General features: G+C 50.7%; 4 non-coding genes and 1 pseudogene across 4 annotated transcripts; 4 read left to right on the forward strand and 1 right to left on the reverse strand.

Annotated features, from left to right (window-relative positions):
- The first annotated feature begins 10,059 nt into the window (after positions 1-10,059).
- On the forward strand, positions 10,060-10,176 carry TRNAL-CAA (transfer RNA leucine (anticodon CAA)). The gene is made up of 2 exons: positions 10,060-10,097; positions 10,131-10,176. It is a non-coding gene; the product is annotated as a tRNA-Leu (tRNA).
- A 529-nt stretch (positions 10,177-10,705) lies between these two features.
- TRNAL-CAA (transfer RNA leucine (anticodon CAA)) lies at positions 10,706-10,822 on the forward strand. Its single transcript has 2 exons — positions 10,706-10,743; positions 10,777-10,822. It is a non-coding gene; the product is annotated as a tRNA-Leu (tRNA).
- Positions 10,823-11,348: 526 nt separating this feature from the next.
- TRNAL-CAA (transfer RNA leucine (anticodon CAA)) lies at positions 11,349-11,465 on the forward strand. The gene is made up of 2 exons: positions 11,349-11,386; positions 11,433-11,465. It is a non-coding gene; the product is annotated as a tRNA-Leu (tRNA).
- Positions 11,466-12,036: 571 nt separating this feature from the next.
- LOC144113794 (uncharacterized) lies at positions 12,037-13,228 on the forward strand (annotated as a pseudogene).
- Positions 13,229-16,180: 2,952 nt separating this feature from the next.
- On the reverse strand, positions 16,181-16,297 carry TRNAL-CAA (transfer RNA leucine (anticodon CAA)). The gene is made up of 2 exons: positions 16,260-16,297; positions 16,181-16,226 (listed from the first exon to the last, which is right to left on the reverse strand). It is a non-coding gene; the product is annotated as a tRNA-Leu (tRNA).
- Between the last annotated feature and the right edge of the window lie 2,562 nt (positions 16,298-18,859).

An 18,859-nucleotide genomic window follows, 5' to 3' on the forward strand; every position in this document is an offset into this window, starting at 1 on the left:
TATAATTAGTGATAGCAAACGTGCATGTTTTGCACACAAGACAGACTTGCATAAAAGCATGTAAATGAGAACCCATGAAGGCTAATTCACACCACTTTACTGTACCTATGTGATAGATCATCTGTTCCAATGTTGATAGGTGTGTGATCATCAGCTGTAGCACTCTCTTCATCTTGCTCGTCTGATGAATGGTGTGACAAAGGCTCAGCTGTTGAACAGGCCCCAGGCTCCAAAGGTGTGACATCGTGCCGCGCCAGCTTCCTTCTTTCTTTGTGGTGAACAGTCCAAAGTATTGCAGAGTATGTAAAAACAAAAGAATAAATAAACTACAGTTCAGAACAAACCTCCAAAAGCCATACCGGTGTTCCAAGGTGCAAGGTTTGGTATGGGTTGTCTTTAGTGGGACGCCCATCAATGAAATGAACTGAGCATACCTGCAAGAAATGTGTATAAAGGCCACATTAAGTTTTGACAACCGGTGCAAGCGGACTACGTCAAACACCTCAAATACAAGTAAATAAGTAATATGGTCATTCTAACTAAACATGTAATATGGTCATTTCATGCAACTGTCCAGACATTGCACTTATTTGTGCTCTTGAAAAATATTCCACCATTATATTTTCTCAATGCATATTTGAGTTTTGTTTTCCATAAACCGGGGCACACAACCAAGAATTTTTTTTTTTTTTTGCAACCGGCGTTTGCACTCGCTCAAGGATAGCCCAACAGCATTCCTCGGCTGTGCGATGCCATTATTTATTAACAAAAAAAGTCCAGCACAATGACTGGAAAGCATCTGGCCGTATTATGAAATCGCCTATCTCACGTGCGCAAACAATCGTATCTCCCAGTTGTGGCGAAAGTGAAATGCAGCCAGCACCACACATTCGCGTAAATATTTCGAAACTAGATGGTAGAGATAAAGTATTTACAGTGCAAAGGATCTACGCTTCAAGCGCGAATGCACAGCCGACTCGAAAGGCACCGACTAAACGCGGACATGCACATCAGCCTGTTTATCTCGGGCCTAGATTAGGTTATTTTTACCAGTAAAACAGCAGGCTCTAAGTCTCACTGTCCTACTCTCAGATTAACACTGAATGCAAGGTGACTGAAACGATACTGGCAAACCAAAACCTCCTGTCAAACCATGTACAGAAATTCATTTGAACAGCGGCTCGAGCGCGCGATTACTGACGACTGCCGGCGTTACAGGTACCGTCAACAAACGACCCGAGCAACCGGGATTTTCAGTTTTATCCTGTGTACTCACCCTAGCCGATGAGCCGGGGTTGAAGTCTTTCCTCTGTAGATTCGTAATCCAGTGCTCTCGTAACATCTTGTTCTTCTCTCCTTGCCGAAATCTATGCATCGCAAAAGGCCTAGTACACGGTCAATCTTCGTGAAGTTGAGGCCCGCGCGTTTCGCAAACAGATATATTCCATGCCTTCAAATCTGCGTCGCAGTTCTTACAACCGAACACGGAACACGTCTTGCCTCTACTTTTCCACATTTTGGCCGCAAAGCATAGAGGATACAGCAGCGAAGTCAGCAGCCCGTAGGAACCAGCTGCAGTCGTCTCCTATCCAGAAGGCCACTTATGTCGCGACGGCGGTGGCGCCGCGAGTATCGACTAGGTGAACTGCTCTCTGTAAACGGTCTATATGCTCTCCACTGACCGACCTCCACGTGGCGCCAGTTTTTAAGACAACAATCGTACCAAAATTGTTACCCAACCGTTGGTCGAACAGCGTTTCGGCTGGTGTTATACGATTTGTCGCCGCATATTTTTTACATCTTATACATGGCTTGCACTGACGTCGTAGCTAGGAACCCTGGGATACTGTTCCCGCCATGCTGGTGCAGTCGCAGCGGCCGTGTGCAGTTCACGCAATTCGCGCGTACGGTGTACTTTCGGCGGCGGCGCGATGTTTATCTGCACTGTTGTTGGATGCTCCAACCGCACTTGTGCGAAATCAACAAAAACAAACTTTTTTCGTCTCCCAAAGATCATCGAGCATCAAGGTGACCGTACGAAAGCTTCATGCGCGAAGGGACGGGTTGGGTGGCTGGCTCGGATAAAACGTGCCGATCTCAACACCGACAGGACGGGTATGCTTGTTTGCGGCGCCCATTTCGTAAAAGGTAGGCCCGTCGCATATGCCCAATGTTGATTTAGCTGCACGACGCACAAGCATAGCGCAACATCTCATTTTAAACAAATTTCTCTTGCATTTGCAGGGACTGTGCGAGGATATGGACCCGGACTGTGCCCTTAAACACGAACACAACTAGGTTATAGCGCAAAATACGGTGACCCCGGACGCCACGCTTGCGCGGCAAGACGACGGACCCAGAAACGTGCGGCTCAAGCGGAGCGTCGGGCTGAGGCATCGGGAACAATGAATTGGCAACAAAACCGGACGTCGTTGCCGCTTCTTCGCCGTCTTCGCCGCGAGCGGAGCACGACGTCGCGTAGAACTCTCATAAACAGGTGAGCGTCTTTTTTTTATTTTGGGCTTTTGGGGCCCGGGGTGGGCGAAGCAAAATGTTGGGAGGGGAGAAATGACGTAGTTTTCTTTTTCTTTTATTTAGGTGGGGCACCCCGGGTGTCACCCTCCTGCTTCTTTGCAAGCCTCCTATCCCCCATGCCCTACTACAATGCCCCTCCCCACCCGAACATCTGAAGTTAATTTTTTTTTTGCAGCACATGAACCACAAAACAAAATTCATTTTTTTGCAGGGATTGCAGACGAGACAGACATTAAAATGAGTGACATCGAAGCATTGCAGAAGGAATGTGGGGCACTCAATGAGCGTCATTACACTTTACGGAAGGAAAAAAGCTGCTGTAGTTGACAGAAGATGCCCTCAAATGTAGCGACGCTATGGTTGTGTTCTACACTTGCATAGCGAACTTCACAATTCTGTATGCACTGTTTAATGTTCTAGAGAGGTTTGTGTCACACAATGCAAATAACTGTTTGGTGAAGTGTTTGGGCTTTTGGGGCCCTGGGAGGGCGAAACAAAAAGTTGGGGAGGGGAGAATTGACGTAGTTTTCTTTTCTTTTTTTATTTAGGTGGGGCACCCCGCATGTCACCCTCCTGCTTCTTTGCCAGCCTCCTATCCCCCATGCCCTACTACAATGCTTCCTCCCTCCCCACCCCAACATCTGAAGTTAATTTTTTTTTCATCACATTACTGACCTCACCTTCAGGTTTAATGTGTTGGATGCACAGTGCCACGCATATTTGACAAAAGGCTGCATCCTACCTACTCCCAACTAAAGTCCCAAATATTGTGACCGCAACGAAGTACTCTGCACCGAACAATGCCACCAGTATTTTGCGATTCTTTTGGGGAAAATGTTGCCGTCACAACGACTGCTTTGAGATAAAGATAGAGAGACCATCTTTGTATTTGCCCAGAAGTGAGACATGGTCCCAGTATAAAGGCAGCAATACGGCAAAGTATTTAATTGAAATTGCACCACAAGGAATTGCCACTTCATCTCTAAAGACTGGGGAGGGTGCTGTAGTGACAGGCACATAACTGAGGACTGTGGACTCTTAGATAACTTGCTTCCAGGTGGTGTAGTCTCGCGGACCAAAGGTACAATGTGTCCGTGTCCGAAAGTGTCGTGTTTTACTGCGCTAAACTTCATGTACCAGCATTCACAAAGGGAAAGAAGCAACTGTTCGTAGCAGACGTTCCGACCACGAGTGTGGAGGACCTGTTTCCCCCCTCCATTCCGACGCGGCCCATCTTCACCATAGTGCGTCAGGACAACAGCGGCTGGGCGAGGAGGAAAGTCTCCCTCATAGGGGAAGTGGGAACAGCGACAGGAGCGCCACCTCGAAGGTTACGCGAAATTCCGCGGAGCCGGCGATGGTCGCTTCTGGATCCGGCCAGTGTCGTGAGCGGTTGCAGCCGCACGCTCTCGTCACCTTCCGCGTCAGTCGCACGCAGATCCGTCGTGCCTTGCCGCTGGACTTCTGGTTCCAGGCAGCGAAATTAGCGCAACCAACGCGCTCTCGGCTACTTCCCCAGCAAATGCTCGGGGATGGCTTTGCCCCAAAGAATGTGGCGCTCACGGGAAAACCCGGCCGCCATCGTCGGCGCATGCAAACGTTCGGCGCCGATGCCTCCGAAGTCGCGCCCCTGCCCCTTCCGGTAAGTCGGAAGCCCTTCTTATGTAGCCTTCTACTTCCAAAGAATGACTCGTTGATGTTTTGTAGCTAGCTGGCCCGCTCTGTGTATTATTTGCAAGTGTAATAAGCATATGAGTGTTCACGCTTTGTCGTCCCTCCTTTGTTCCCTCGAGAATGAACCCCTCCGCGGTTAGCGAGCGGAAACTCGGCATCCGGGGAGTGGGAGGGCTGGGACGGAAGGCTGGTTCCCCGTATTTCTACACGAGGAAATTAGCTAATGTAAGGAGGGACTCCGGAACTATACTTTATAGGGGGGGGGGGGGGGCAAGACCTCGAGCTTATTTTGTTATTTATTTATGCTCATATACATCATAAACTTTATATTTTTATTATTTTTTACTTTTCAAAGTTCGAAGCTTGATGCAAACTATCACGTTGTGGTGGCGACACTCCAGCAGTCAGGAATACAACGAAAAGGCTTCCAAAAGAAACTGTTCAAGGGGCTGACTCGCGCCTACTAAGAACTGAATTACTTGGTAGCGGAAATAGCTACAAGAGTGCTCGGCGGTCATCGAACTCAATGCCATGAATTTATTGACCGCGCTCAATTTGAAGCTGGCAAGGAACCTTCGAATGAACGAACCAAAAGCAACTACAACAATCTGGAAAAATGTGGAAGCATTTCCACGCGGCCACGATCAATGGAGATAAGTCTGGTCGCATCTCGCATTAGAAAACAAAGTGATAAATTCGCGTGCCGGCGGTTTTGAGTGCGACGAACGAACAAATGGTGCAAAGATTCACGGCAGTATAAAACGAATTGGAATGGGAAGCTTTATAGATGGGAAGCTTTACGCACGAGGACTGATCAATTGACATAAAAAAAGTTTGTGCATAAGTGCATAGTTTGTTTAAATTCTGCTAATCATGATCATGTACACCGGTCAGACAGTCAACTTCTATTTGGACATGACTTGTTTAGGTTACTCATGTACGAAATGCTTTACATCTGGCTACGAAGCCAACTAGCTCAGCCCCACTATGCTCTAGATTAAAAGAGTCCTAGAACTGGTGTTTAATTTATCAGAACCCTGATCCAAGTGCAAGCAGTTGGAGACTGGAGGGGGCTGCTCCCTCTGGAAAAATGTTGGTGGGGGCGCCCCCCCCCCTCCCCCTGTTTCGTGTTCCCTGACCCCAACACTACGAAACAATAAAGGAGACTGCGTTAGCGGGTATGACTCCTGCTGTGAAGTGCTGTGGCAGGAGTGTTCCAACCTCCACGACTCCATATTTGAAAAATACATGGCGCTACAAGTACACGCACAAAAAGACGGAGTCGAAAGACGGGCTCGAACTTCCAACTGTTTATTGTGAAAGTGAAGCACTTGTATTTATAGCATCGAACTGCGCCCACTTCTAACACAACCTTCCACCGCAGGCGAGGGTTGCGCTAAAATCCTTTCACATAAAGAAAAAAGCAGCCTTGTGCACAAGCGATGCTTCGACCAACTTATACGCTCCAGAGTGTGGCTTTCTATGCAGACACGAGAATGCGTTGCAATGAGTGTGAAGAACGATAAAGCACAGAAAGTGTGAAAATGGGCGTAGCTCGATGCTGTAAATACGTGTACTATCGGGGACAAAAGTGGTATACTCCCCGCAGCGGGAGCCGGAGCAACGGAAAACTGCATCGTAACGCCATTTAAGAGCGTCATCTGGGATCGAGACAGCTGATGGGAGCATTTTATTAGCTGCAGGCATGTCGCTTGACTCGTTTCAATGTTCCGTGCTTTAGATGGCGTTACGATGCAGTTTTCCGTTGTTCCGGCTCCCGCTGCGTTGAGTATACCACTTTTGTCTCCGATAGTACTTAACTTTCGGAATAAACACTTAGAAGCTGGCGCTGGTCCTCGTCTCCTCATCTTTTTGTGCATGTGTTTACAACTCCATGACATTTTTCAAAAAATAGCTGGGGTTTAAACTTTGGTTAACCCCGGTGAGATGACTACGTTCACAAACGCCACACACACTGCCGAACGGATTGTCTGTAAAGCGTCGATGAAATGCATTTTTTACCCGCTGCTGTTGCGCCCAGTGGGGCCAGGGTTCGTCAGGATACTAATTACCTCCTTTTGCCCTTCCCCACGGGCGGTACCATGTATTGCCCATACAAGAAATCATAAACAAATCATAAATCTGACAGCTTACTTTAAGGCCTAATGTCATATTAGACACTTTTAGTTGGACGTACGCAGTGAGCTTGCGTACGCAATGACACTGCGGGTAACAAATGCGCAGAACACAACGTATCTAGTCGCGCGTTGCGGACGCCCGCCCGCTATAAAGCATAGCGTAGCGTACGCAACGTGGGACGCTACGTGCTGCGTAGAGAACATGGCGGCGCCCAGCTCACCCGCTTCGGAATAAATACATGTCGCCGCTGGATGCTCTTACGCAACAGCTCGTTCAAATGGTAGCGGTTCGCTTTTATTTCGCCTACTCTTGCCCACATGTGTCAGTATAAGCGATAACTAGCCCCTGTTTTTCAAATAATTTGGCGATTTTCAAGCTACTAGGCCTAACTAAATGCGGTGTGTTTTCCTCGTAGCAACGACACCTGGCGAAGCAGTTTTCTAGCTTTTAGTCAGTTCTTACATTTCCTTCAGCTTGCACAGTTTTTTATTCTTTGAACAAAAAAAGGCTCGCAATGCACTCACCATAGTTATCAGTAATAATGGACGAAAATTTCTTCAACCGAGCGCTGACGTGCTTTGACGTGCACTTGAGGGAGGCTACGGCATGGCCAACTAAACGTGTCGTGTTTACACTATTCACAACGTACGCAACGCAGTAAGAGATGCGTACGCAAGCTTACTGCGTACGCCCCAACAAAAAAGTGTCTATTTTTATATTTTAGCTGTGCAAAATTCGACCAATCTCCCAGCCACACTCTTTTTTTTTGGGGGGGGGGGGGGGCAATGCAACAATATCAGCGCTTATCTGCGTACAGTTACGGCTTGAGTTTAAAGGGACAGTGAGGAGAAATCTAACAATTTTTGTTTTGTTAGCAAAATCTGATAGTTCGGCATTCCATGGCTTTGGTGCCGCTTGTCCGGGAGCGAAAGATGCATTTATTTCAAAAGAAATTTCCATTCGAAGTTGAAAAAGTTTTTCCCGCCCTCCGATTCGGACTCTGCGCACTCTTGTGACGTCACGGCGTCCTCTTATGACGTCACAGGACTGAGTGACGTGAGACGTGACGTAAACGCAGACTCCGTAATTTCTGGCGGCTAGAGGTGCGGCCTAGCAGCAGCCGAAATGAAGGCTACCGCCGCCACACTTTGAACGCATCTATCGGGGGTCGCTACCGTCGCTTCGTTTACGTTTGCACCAGCGTCTTGCCAGCGTTACGATGGATCCCGTTCCCGAACCCGCCAACGAAGTTCTCGCAAAAACTCCGTCCTGCATTTCAGCGACCTCAGCCCCACAAAGTGTGCGATGCTTTTGAGGGAGCACGGTTAGGTTAGGCGCGCCGGCGGGTCGTTTCCCCCTTCCTCGGTGAGCAGCCGTTGCTAATTAAATATCTTAACCCCCGTGCGGGGAGTCGCGAGGGGCGAGGGCAAAGTCGACACGTCGCGCCCATCGGAGGCTGGTCGAGGCTTTGGGGCAAATGGATTAATTTTGATTCATTGAAAGGCGCTGTTGCAAGGTGCAGCAGGCGGCGTCGAGGAGGTTTCTCACGGTTGCAAGGGCCAAGTTATTTTTTTTGCCACAAAAAAAAAAACGAATGAGTGCTCAAGGGCGCTCGCGTTTAAAGTTGGCGGCTTGAAACTAAAACCGATGCACGACACTTAACGGGTTCCGCGCGTTTCCGGGAGTACGGCGTCCACTGGATCGGGTTCTCTCGCTCACTTGCACGTACCTTCAGATGTGTACTGTGAATGGATTAAATTAGCCCAGGGCTCGAAGTGAACTGCTCCGCCCAACTGCCGAAGCTATTAAATGGAGCCGCAAATAAACGAGTTGGAGGAGAGCGGAGTCAAGGTCGCCACGATGGCTGAAGCTTTAACCATGAATAAAGGCGCATCTAGTTAATGCACTCTTCCGATTCAGAAGTCACCGCGCTTTCGCTACGTATATCCTGGACTAACACAGCTACGCCATCAGCAATTTTTCTTAAATGCTTTGTATCTTGTCTCCCGTCCCTAATAAACGATTTCCGTTAAGTAGTTCGAAGTTGACTGGCATAGTCGGAAACGTTTCGCCAGGCAAGCGTACAAAGATACAAGATCTGTTTATACTGCTAGCTGCCTTGTACGATCACCGACCATCGTGTCATCATAGTTTTTCATCGACCGTGGCGATCATCCGATCAGCCTTAACAGGGTCCTTCAAAGGTTAACTAGCACTTGAAGCGGCACTTGAAGTTCCTCTGCTGTTCGGCGCTTGTAAATCGAGGCGCATCAAAAACAAAACCACGAGGCACGCAAAGCTCATAGACGCGAAGCACCATGTGATGACCCCCATAATGCGCAGGTCCACACGGGACGGAGAGGCAAAGAGACACCGTATGGCTCAGTTTAAACAAACAGATATATTCAATAATTATACATGATTAAGATTCAGAGGCTGGGGCGTCCGAGCTTACGTGCCGACGACTTCATGGGGGCGATGGAGTGGCTCCGGAGTTGGGCTCGACGGTTGCTGGCAGAAGCTGCACGCCGTCGGGCTTCGGCGCTGAAGGCCCTCTTGGCGAACGATGTCGTCCTGAGCGTGCCTCTTCCGTACTGCTTCTCGATTTTTATATCCTCTTCTCCACACTCCCTAGGGTGAGGACGCCCACGCCGGAGGGGAAGGAGGGGGGGCTAGGGCTTTCACCTGGGCGCACAAACATACCACCGCATCGTGGTCTCGCCCCCCTCAAGTGTTGAGTCCGCGGGAAAGAAGGTTGTCTTCGAGGTAGCGCATAGCGTCGGCTGTGGTAAGGCGCGCTCTGGCTTGCTGACAGTTCCCGCGGGTCACCGGCCTCCATTCTCCATCCATCAACTGACACTCGCTCCTCAAGGTAAGGCGCGCTCTGGCCCGCTGACAGTTCCCTTGTCCTGGAATGTGCTCGGAAGGGCCGCCCCTGCAACCGCCACGCCAATTGGGGAGGATAAGCTCGTTTCCCCGCGGCGGCGGCGGCGGGTCCGGTTGGGTCCGGTTGGGCTTAAACCCCTTCGTTCTGGTCGTCACTCAAAGAGCATGGCTGGGTAATTGATGATGCCGCTGTCATCTGGGTCTCCGTCTAGGCCGCGCCGTCGAACGCGGAACCTCGTAGCACACAAGGAATGTCACAACCATAACAAACTGAAACTCTCCTGGCCGTCTGTGGCGCCACCAAGCATTGGTTTTCTTTGCTTCAAACATTCAGGTTGTCTTTTGTCGGTCTTCCTCGAGTTATGTAAGTTCACTATCGGTTTCAAAACAAAACTTACTTCAATACTGAACCGCGCAACCTTTCTTAGTCAGCCTCAGAGATTCGTGGCTTCCATGGAGTAAGGAAAATTCCTCCAAGGTGTCGTCTCTTGTCCTATGACGTCATCACGCTTGTACTTGCGAGGTTGGCCTGTGGTGGCGATACCTGTATTTTAATTCTTGCTATTTTCCACCTTATAAGAGCTTTGTTTTCATTAAGAGTGGCGTTTTTGTGATCAGGAGTTCGTATTCTAACGATACAAGCAAACTTCAATTTCTTCTCAGTGTCCCTTTAACAAGCTGCGTGCCAAAGCGCTTGGTGATGAAGCTGCTGTCTGTTGTCGCTGCTGAGGGACTTTGCCAGCTTTTTATTAGCACCACGTGGCACATGTCAAACAGATGGCACGCATGCTATTGTTAGAACTCTTCAACACGTCGTAACGTGCTGTCAGGATGGCCGAGTGGTCTAAGGCGCCAGACTCAAGGTTTGTCCTTCCCTCTGGTAGGGGGCTTGAGGCATCTGGTCCACGAATGTGGGCGTGGGTTCGAATCCCACTTCTGACAGAAACTTTTGCTACTATTTTATTTTATTACTATTTTATTTTTGTATTTATCTCTAATTTGGCACGCCTTGGCACGAAGGCCCGCCCTTCCAGTGAAGGTCACAACTTCAGGAATTGCGTACTGCGTATGCACACTACTGTCCCCGCAAATTCCTTCTATTTTCCTTCATCTTTCTCACTATTAATCTTTTATGAGGTTCATGAAATACAGTGTCGGTATCTTTGCAACTGATACCGCTACTGTATTTCCTCCCTGCTGGCTCATATTTCTGCGGCAAAAAGAATGAACCAGTCAGGGGAACCAACGCTATCTACGTTCAGGTAGAGCTTGAGTGCCTAGGCGCTTGACACTAGATCTGTTGCCTGTTATCGCTACTGATAAGTGCGTAGCTCTTAGAGCGAACTATGTTCAGGAACTTTGCCAGCATTTCACTAGCTGCACGAAGCAGCCATCCGCGCCGAGAACAAAAAAATTCAAACAAATGCCGCGCATGCTATTGTTCGAACTCTTCAACACATCGTTACGTGCTGTCAGGATGGCCAAGTGGTCTAAGGCGCCAGACTCAAGGTTTGTCCTTGCCTTTGATAACAGGCTCGAGGCTTCTGGTTCACAAATGTGGGCGTGGGTTCGAATCCCACTTCTGACAAAATCTTTTGCTACTTTTTTATTTCATTACTATTTTATTTTTGTCTTTATCTCCGATTTCGCACGCCTTGGCACGAAGGCCCGCCTTTCTAATGAAGGTCAAAACTTCAGGGCTTGCGTTCTGCATATATATGCGCACTACTGTCCCCGCAAATTCCTTCTATTTTCCTTCATCTTTCTTACTATTACTCTTTTTGAGAGGTTCATGAAATACAGTGTCGGTATGTTTGCAACAGATACCGCTACTGTATTTCCTCCCTGCTGGCTCATATTTCTGCGGCAAAAAGAATGAACCAGTCAGGGGAACTAACGCTATCAGAATTTATCTACGTTCAGCTAGGGCTTGAGTGCCTAGGCGCTTGACGCTAGATCTGATAGTTCGTAGCTCCGAGAGCGAACTACGTTCAGGAACTTTGCCAGCATTTCACTAGCAGCACGAAGCAGCCATTCGCGCTGAGAACAAAAAAAAATTCAGACAAATGCCGCGCACGCTATTGGTCGAACTCTTCAACGCATCGGAACGTGCTGTCAGGATGGCCGAGTGGTCTAAGGCGCCAGACTCAAGGTTTGTCCTTCCCCCAGATAGGGGGCTCGAGGCTTGTGGTCCACAAATTTGGGCGTGGGTTCGAATCCCACTTCTGACAGAAACCTTTGCAACTTTTTTTTCAAACTTGGCACGCCTTGGCACGAAGGCCCGCCTTTCTAGGGAAGGTCAAAACTTCAGGGCTTGCGTTCTGCATATATATGCGCACTACGGTCCCCGCAAATTCCTTCTATTTTCCTTCATCTTTCTTACTATTATTCTTTTTGTGAGGTTCATGAAATACAGTGTCGGTATGTTTGCAACAGATACCGCTACTGTATTTCCTCCCTGCTGGCTCATATTTCTGCGGCAAAAAGAATGAACCAGTCAGGGGAACTAACGCTATCAGAACTTATTTACGTTCAGCTAGGGCTTGAGTGCCTAGGCGCTTGACACTAGATCTGTTGCCTGTTATCGCTACTGACAAGTGCGTAGCTCCGAGAGCGAACTACGTTCAGGAACTTTGCCAGCATTTCAATAGCTGCACGAAGCAGCCATTTGCGCTGAGAACAAAAAAAAAAATTCAAACAAATGCCGCGCATGCTATTTTTCGAACTCTTCAACGCATCGGAACGTGCTCTCAGGATGGCCGAGGGATTCTACTTCCGGCCACCGAGCGTGACGGACGTGTGATGACGGGCTCCGTAGGAGCGGCTTCTGCGGCCATGTCAGGCCGCGGTAACAGGTTTACTGATGAGGAAAATGCTTACCAGGTTGTTCTGCCAGGATTGCCTACAGGGCGTTTCGTTGTAAATACAGTTTTTTTTGCACGCCGATATCAGAGCCCGCCCGTACCGGGTCGAGGATTTACGGGATGCCCTAGCTCAGCACGCGCTGCTCCCCGATGTTATCGCCCTGGGGGCGTATCGGATGAGCCACGTCTGGGCAGTCACTCTCAAGGATTCCGAAGCCGTAACGAAGATGTTGAGCGTCGGTGAAATGCTTGTGAAAGAAAGCCGCTGCCTGGTTATTGACCCGACCAATCAGGATGTGCGACTGAAGCTGCACTGGCTGCTGCACAACGTACCGGACGAAGACGTACGTGCTGCCTTTGCGCCGTACGGGAAAGTCACGGAAATCGCTCGAGAGCGTTGGAGAGTGCGGGGTGTGCTAGAAAAGGGCTCGACAACGAGGCTCGTCACACTAAAATTGAAAGCCGGAGCTAAGATTGACGACTTGCCGCACCAGCTGAACGTTAGCGGTGAGTTGGCGCTGGTCGTCGTACCAGGCCGTCCCCCGTTGTGCCTACGCTGTCGCAATACGGGCCACATCCGAAAAGAGTGCCGAGTCCCACGTTGCGGAGCCTGCCGACGGTTCGGCCACGAAGACGGCCAATGTGCCTGCACTTATGCGAGCATTGCTGGCCCCGGGACCAGTGAAGACACGGCTGATCTGCTAATGGACGAGGCGGACGCGGAGGACGCGGCCTGTGAAACTGGGCAGCCAGCGACACGGGATGGACCTACGTTGACGCGCCTGACGAAGCAAGGGGCGAAGACGTCCACCGCAGTTGCGGCGGACGTACCAGTGCAACGTGACCTTCCAACGGAACCCGCGAGCACGCAGAAGGAAGCGGCGGGAGCTGTTGCTGAAAATCCCGATAACGTAAGACTGGACAACAGCGAGGCCATGTATTCCAGCCAGGAGGCTGCCGGCCTCATAGCTGGGAAGCGCTCTCACGAGGAAAGCGTCGGTGAAAAGCCACAGGTAGGCGCTGGCGCTGACGAGCCGCCGTCGAAATCTCCGGGAGTTCGGCGCTCGTCTTTGAAACCACGGCCCAACTTTGCGGCCGAGACACGGCAGGCGGGGAAGCCGCCGCCCTAGCGCAGCAATGTGTTTGTGTAAGTGTGTTCCTGTTTTCCGCGGCTGCGGGTGGAAGTACCAAGCAGAGGTAGTTCCAAGGTCTGGAAAGGCTGGCGGAGGACTGCCTAGCGGTTTTCCCGGTGCCTGCAAATGGACTAATGGATTGGCGACGCTGCACAGAGCACATTGGGAGTCCAGAAGTGTTTCGTCTGTTATGGTGGGCACTGTACATCATATGTCAGCTATTCCTCACGCATGGCGATGAAGCTTCACACAGCTTTGCGCATAGCAACATTGAATGTGAGGGTTCTTGGTGCTCGTATAGGCGCCAATGCCAGCTTAATCGTCTTCTTGCTGGCAATGCGCTGGGCATCGTAGCTGTACAGGAGACGAAGATGCAGCTGGATTTGGCAAAAGCCTTTGATCGCGTGTCACATGATGTACTTTTTCACATATTAGAGCACGGTAATCTGGCATGGCTATCACGTTGAAAGTGTGTGTATAGCGGTCTATTACCGCAGGTAAATATGCTGCCAATATCCTCTAAGCTGTTGTCATTAACCAAAGCGTTTAATAATTGTGCACTTCTATCACGTACAGGCGGACGCTTCACTCGATCGGCAGCGGCACACACACAGTTGAAATCGCCCAAAAGCAACAGCACTTTATCACAAACAATGTAAGTCTTCAATCTGTTAAAAAATTCTTGTCGTTCCGAGTCAACGTTCGGTGAATACACGCATATTATGCGCCAGTATAACTTCGAAAAAGAAAAGTCAACTACAAGAAGGCGTCCACTTGGACAAGAAAAAATCGACTCCACACTGATGCCTAAATTATTGCGCAGAAAAAGGGCGCACCCACCCACCCGAGGTGCCAACAGAATGGCAAACACAGACATAAAGAACGCACTGAAGGTGGACACCATACGTCCAGTAAACTCCTCACTTTCAATCTTCGTCTCCTGTACAGCTACGATGCCCAGCGCATTGCCAGCAAGAAGACGATTAAGCTGGCATTGGCGCCTATACGAGCACCAAGAACCCTCACATTCAATGTTGCTATGCGCAAAGCTGTGTGAAGCTTCATCGCCATGCGTGAGGAATAGCTGACATATGATGTACAGTGCCCACCATAACAGACGAAACACTTCTGGACTCCCAATGTGCTCTGTGCAGCGTCGCCAATCCATTAGTCCATTTGCAGGCACCGGGAAAACCGCTAGGCAGTCCTCCGCCAGCCTTTCCAGACCTTGGAACTACCTCTGCTTGGTACTTCCACCCGCAGCCGCGGAAAACAGGAACACACTTACACAAACACATTGCTGCGCTAGGGCGGCGGCTTCCCCGCCTGCCGTGTCTCGGCCGCAAAGTTGGGCCGTGGTTTCAAAGACGAGCGCCGAACTCCCGGAGATTTCGACGGCGGCTCGTCAGCGCCAGCGCCTACCTGTGGCTTTTCACCGACGCTTTCCTCGTGAGAGCGCTTCCCAGCTATGAGGCCGGCAGCCTCCTGGCTGGAATACATGGCCTCGCTGTTGTCCAGTCTTACGTTATCGGGATTTTCAGCAACAGCTCCCGCCGCTTCCTTCTGCGTGCTCGCGGGTTCCGTTGGAATGTCACGTTGCACTGGTACGTCCGCCGCAACTGCGGTGGACGTCTTCGCCCCTTGCTTCGTCAGGCGCGTCAACGTAGGTCCATCCCGTGTCGCTGGCTGCCCAGTTTCACGGGCCGCGTCCTCCGCTTCCGCCTCGTCCATTAGCAGCTCAGCCGTGTCTTCACTGGTCCCGGGGCCAGCAATGCTCGCATAAGTGCGGGCACATTGGCCGTCTTCGTGGCCGAACCGCCGGCAGGCTCCGCAACGTGGGACACGGCACTCTTTTCGGATGTGGCCCGTATTGCGACAGCGTAGGCACACCCCGCACTCTCCAACGCTCTCGAGCGATTTCCGTGACTTTCCCGTACGGCACAAAGGCAGCACGTACGTCTTCGTCCGGTATGTTGTGCAGCAGCCAGTGCAGCTTCAGTCGCACATCCTGATTGGTCGGGTCAATAACCAGGCAGCGGCTTTCTTTCACAAGCATTTCACCGACGCTCAACATCTTCGTTACGGCTTCGGAATCCTTGAGAGTGACTGCCCAGACGTGGCTCATCCGATACGCCCCCAGGGCGATAACATCGGGGAGCAGCGCGTGCTGAGCTAGGGCATCCCGTAAATCCTCGACCCGGTACGGGCGGGCTCTGATATCGGCGTGCAAAAAAACTGTATTTACAACAAAACGCCCTGTAGGCAATCCTGGCAGAACAACCTGGTAAGCATTTTCCTCATCAGTAAACCTGTTACCGCGGCCAGACATGGCCGCTGAAGCCGCTCCTACGGAGCCCGTCATCACACGTCCGTCACGCTCGGTGGCCGGAAGTAGAATCCCTCGGCCATCCTGAGAGCACGTTCCGATGCGTTGAAGAGTTCGAACAATAGCATGCGCGGCATTTGTTTGAATTTTTTTTGTTCTCAGCGCAAATGGCTGCTTCGTGCAGCTATTGAAATGCTGGCAAAGTTCCTGAACGTAGTTCGCTCTCGGAGCTACGCACTTGTCAGTAGCGATAACAGGCAACAGATCTAGCGTCAAGCGCCTAGGCACTCAAGCCCTAGCTAAACGTAGATAAATTCTTATAGCGTTAGTTCCCCTGACTGGTTCATTCTTTTTGCCGCAGAAATATGAGCCAGCAGGGAGGAAATACAGTAGCGGTATCAGTTGCAAAGATACCGCCACTGTATTTCATGAACCTCATAAAAGATTAATAGTGAGAAAGATGAAGGAAAATAGAAGGAATTTGCGGGGACAGTAGTGTGCATACGCAGAACGCAAGCCCTGAAGTTGTGACCTTCACTAGAAAGGCGGACCTTCGTGCCAAATCGGAGACAAAGACAAAAATAAAATAACAGTAATAAAATAAAAAAAGTAGCAAAAGTTTCTGTCAGAAGTGGGATTCGAACCCACGCCCACATTTGTGGACCAGAAGCCTCGAGCCTCCTATCGGAGGCAAGGACAAACCTTGAGTCTGGCGCCTTAGACCACTCGGCCATCCTGACAGCACGTTCCGATGAGTTGAAGAGTTCGAACAATAGCATGCGCGGCATTCGTTTGAATTTTTTTTGTTCTCAGCGCGGATGGCTGCTTCGTGCAGCTAGTGAAATGCTGGCAAAGTTCCTGAACGTAGTTCGCTCTACGAGCTACGCACTTGTCAGTAGCGATAACAGGCAACAGATCTAGTGTCAAGCGCCTAGTGTTGCATTTGGGTTGCAAGCCCCAAGGGTAGCGTTGGCCTGGCGGCCTGGGGCAAAGCTGGAAACATCCGAAGGTCCCGGCAAAGGATGAGTGGACTGGCAACCGAACAACTTGTTTATTCTGGCATCGCAAAAGAGCAGCCGGTCAGGGCGACCACGTTACTCGAAGGAAGAAATCGGAGTCTCTCTCGGCGTCTGGGGCAGCGGCGTTTTATACGCTCGGAGTCGAGGGCAAGAGGGAACGGCTTGGGAAGAGTCATCCGATACGGCGACGCTTGAACATGTCCAGACGTGACGGGCGCGTCCGCCAGGCCGGCGCCGGTCAGACCTCCTCGCCTCCCAGTTGAGGAGCTCCTCTCCCCGGCTGCCGCGCTTTGACAAGCGTGGGCAAAACATGCACACACACACACACGCACGCACGACGACACGTGGCACTGAAACATGTCTGGACGCGCTTGGCGGGAGGCGTTGCGGCCGCGATGAACGAAGCCGCGGCGTCCGTTGCATCCGCGCCGGCTATACCGCGCGTCGAAGGCGAGACGTAACAGACCGCCCCGCCGGGAGAAGGAGATCCCGATGGTCAGGGGACTGCATCCGCTGTCCAGAGGGATGTCGCTCGATGATGCTCGTAAACGAAACCGGTCGTCCCTCGACGTTGCTTGAGCGCAGCGCACAGAGAAGGCCTCGTTCTCAGGTTCAGGATCACACAGGGCACTGCAAAGTCACTTCAGGAGAGTTGCCATTTTTGTGCTCGTTCCCAGCAAGCGTTAGAACTACGCCGAAACGCAACCGCTCAGTCAGCAAGCACGAGACAACCCTCACTAAGCTCTGCCAGGCTCTTTCCCCTTTTATACTACTGCCTAGTTCCTTACAGTAGTCAAGCAGCACTCAGAACGCGTCCACAAATTGGAAAATTGCACTAGAAAGCACATAATCACTTTGAAACACTAAACAAAAGCAATATGTTAAAAATCCTGCCTCAGGAAGAAAACATCAGTAACCAACAACTTTGAGGCGGATTCCTACGTTAGGGGCTTCGACTTAAGCCATCGGCGTTACCGTTGAGACTCCCCTTTTTGTAACGCACCTCAAAGGAATATTGTTGCAAAGCGAGGCTCCAGCGCAGGAGGCGGCCATTTTTGGGAGAGATGTTCTGCAGCCATTGGAGAGGGCAGTGATCCGTCTCAATGATAAACCTCGAGCCGGCTAGGTAGCATGACAATTTCTGAACGGCCCACACGAGACACGCACACTCTTTCTCGGTGGCGCTGTACGCCTGCTCACGACAGGTCAGCTTACGACTAGCATACAGGACGGGGTGTTCCACTTCTCCATTGTCCCTTTGGCACAGTACAACGCCCATGCCTCGCTCACTAGCATCGCACTGAACAACGAACCCTTTTGTGTAGTCTGGCGATCGTAGCACAGGCTGGCTTGTTAGGGCGCTCTTTAAGGCGCTAAAAGCTCTTTCCTTTGTCTCGCTCCAGACGACTGTTTGGGGCTCTGTTTTTCTTAGAGCATCCGTCAGGGGAGCCGCGATATCGGAGTACCTGGGGATGTACCTCTGATAGTAGCCGGCGACACCTAAGAACGACCGAATATCGGTCTTCGTGCGCGGTTGCGGGAAGTCTCGCACAGCGGCCACCTTTATTTCAGAGGGGCGGCGACGACCCTGTCCAATCACGTGACCGAGGTAGACTACCTCGGCCTGTGCTAATTGGCACTTGGGAGCCTTGACTGTCAAGCCCGCTTCGCGCAGGCGGGTTAGCACTGCCCGCAAGTGTGCCATATGCTCAGACCAGGATGCGGAGAATATCGCTACGTCGTCTAAATACGGTAAAGCGAATTCTTCCTGTCCCCGCAACACTTTGTCCATGAGGCTTGAAAAGCAGTATGGCGCATTCTTCAAACCAAAACTCAAAACTTTAGGACGGAATGTTCCCATTGGTGAAATGAACGCCGCATACCTACTAGCCTCTTCTGTAAGTGGAACCTGCCAATAACCCCTGACAAGATCTAGGGTGGAAATAAACTGAGCGCTACTAACTTTCTCAAGGCGCTCCTCGATGTTAGGGATCGGATAAATTTGATCCTTAGTAATGGAATTAAGCCTGCGGTAGTCGACGCAAGGACGAGGTTCCTTGCCCGGTACCTCAACTAAAATCAAAGGGGAGGTATAATCACTCTCACCCGCCTCAATAACACCGAGCTGTAGCATTTTATTTACCTCAGCCTCCATAATATCGCGCTGGCGGGGTGACACCCGGTACGCCTTGGATCGTACTGGCTCTGGGGAGGTAAGTTCTATATCATGAGTAAGGACAGAAGTCCTACCAGGCCTCTCAGAGAACTGACCTTGAAACTCTT

The sequence above is a fragment of the Amblyomma americanum genome, chromosome 1, assembly GCF_052857255.1.
Source record: "Amblyomma americanum isolate KBUSLIRL-KWMA chromosome 1, ASM5285725v1, whole genome shotgun sequence".
NCBI lineage: Eukaryota > Metazoa > Arthropoda > Arachnida > Ixodida > Ixodidae > Amblyomma > Amblyomma americanum.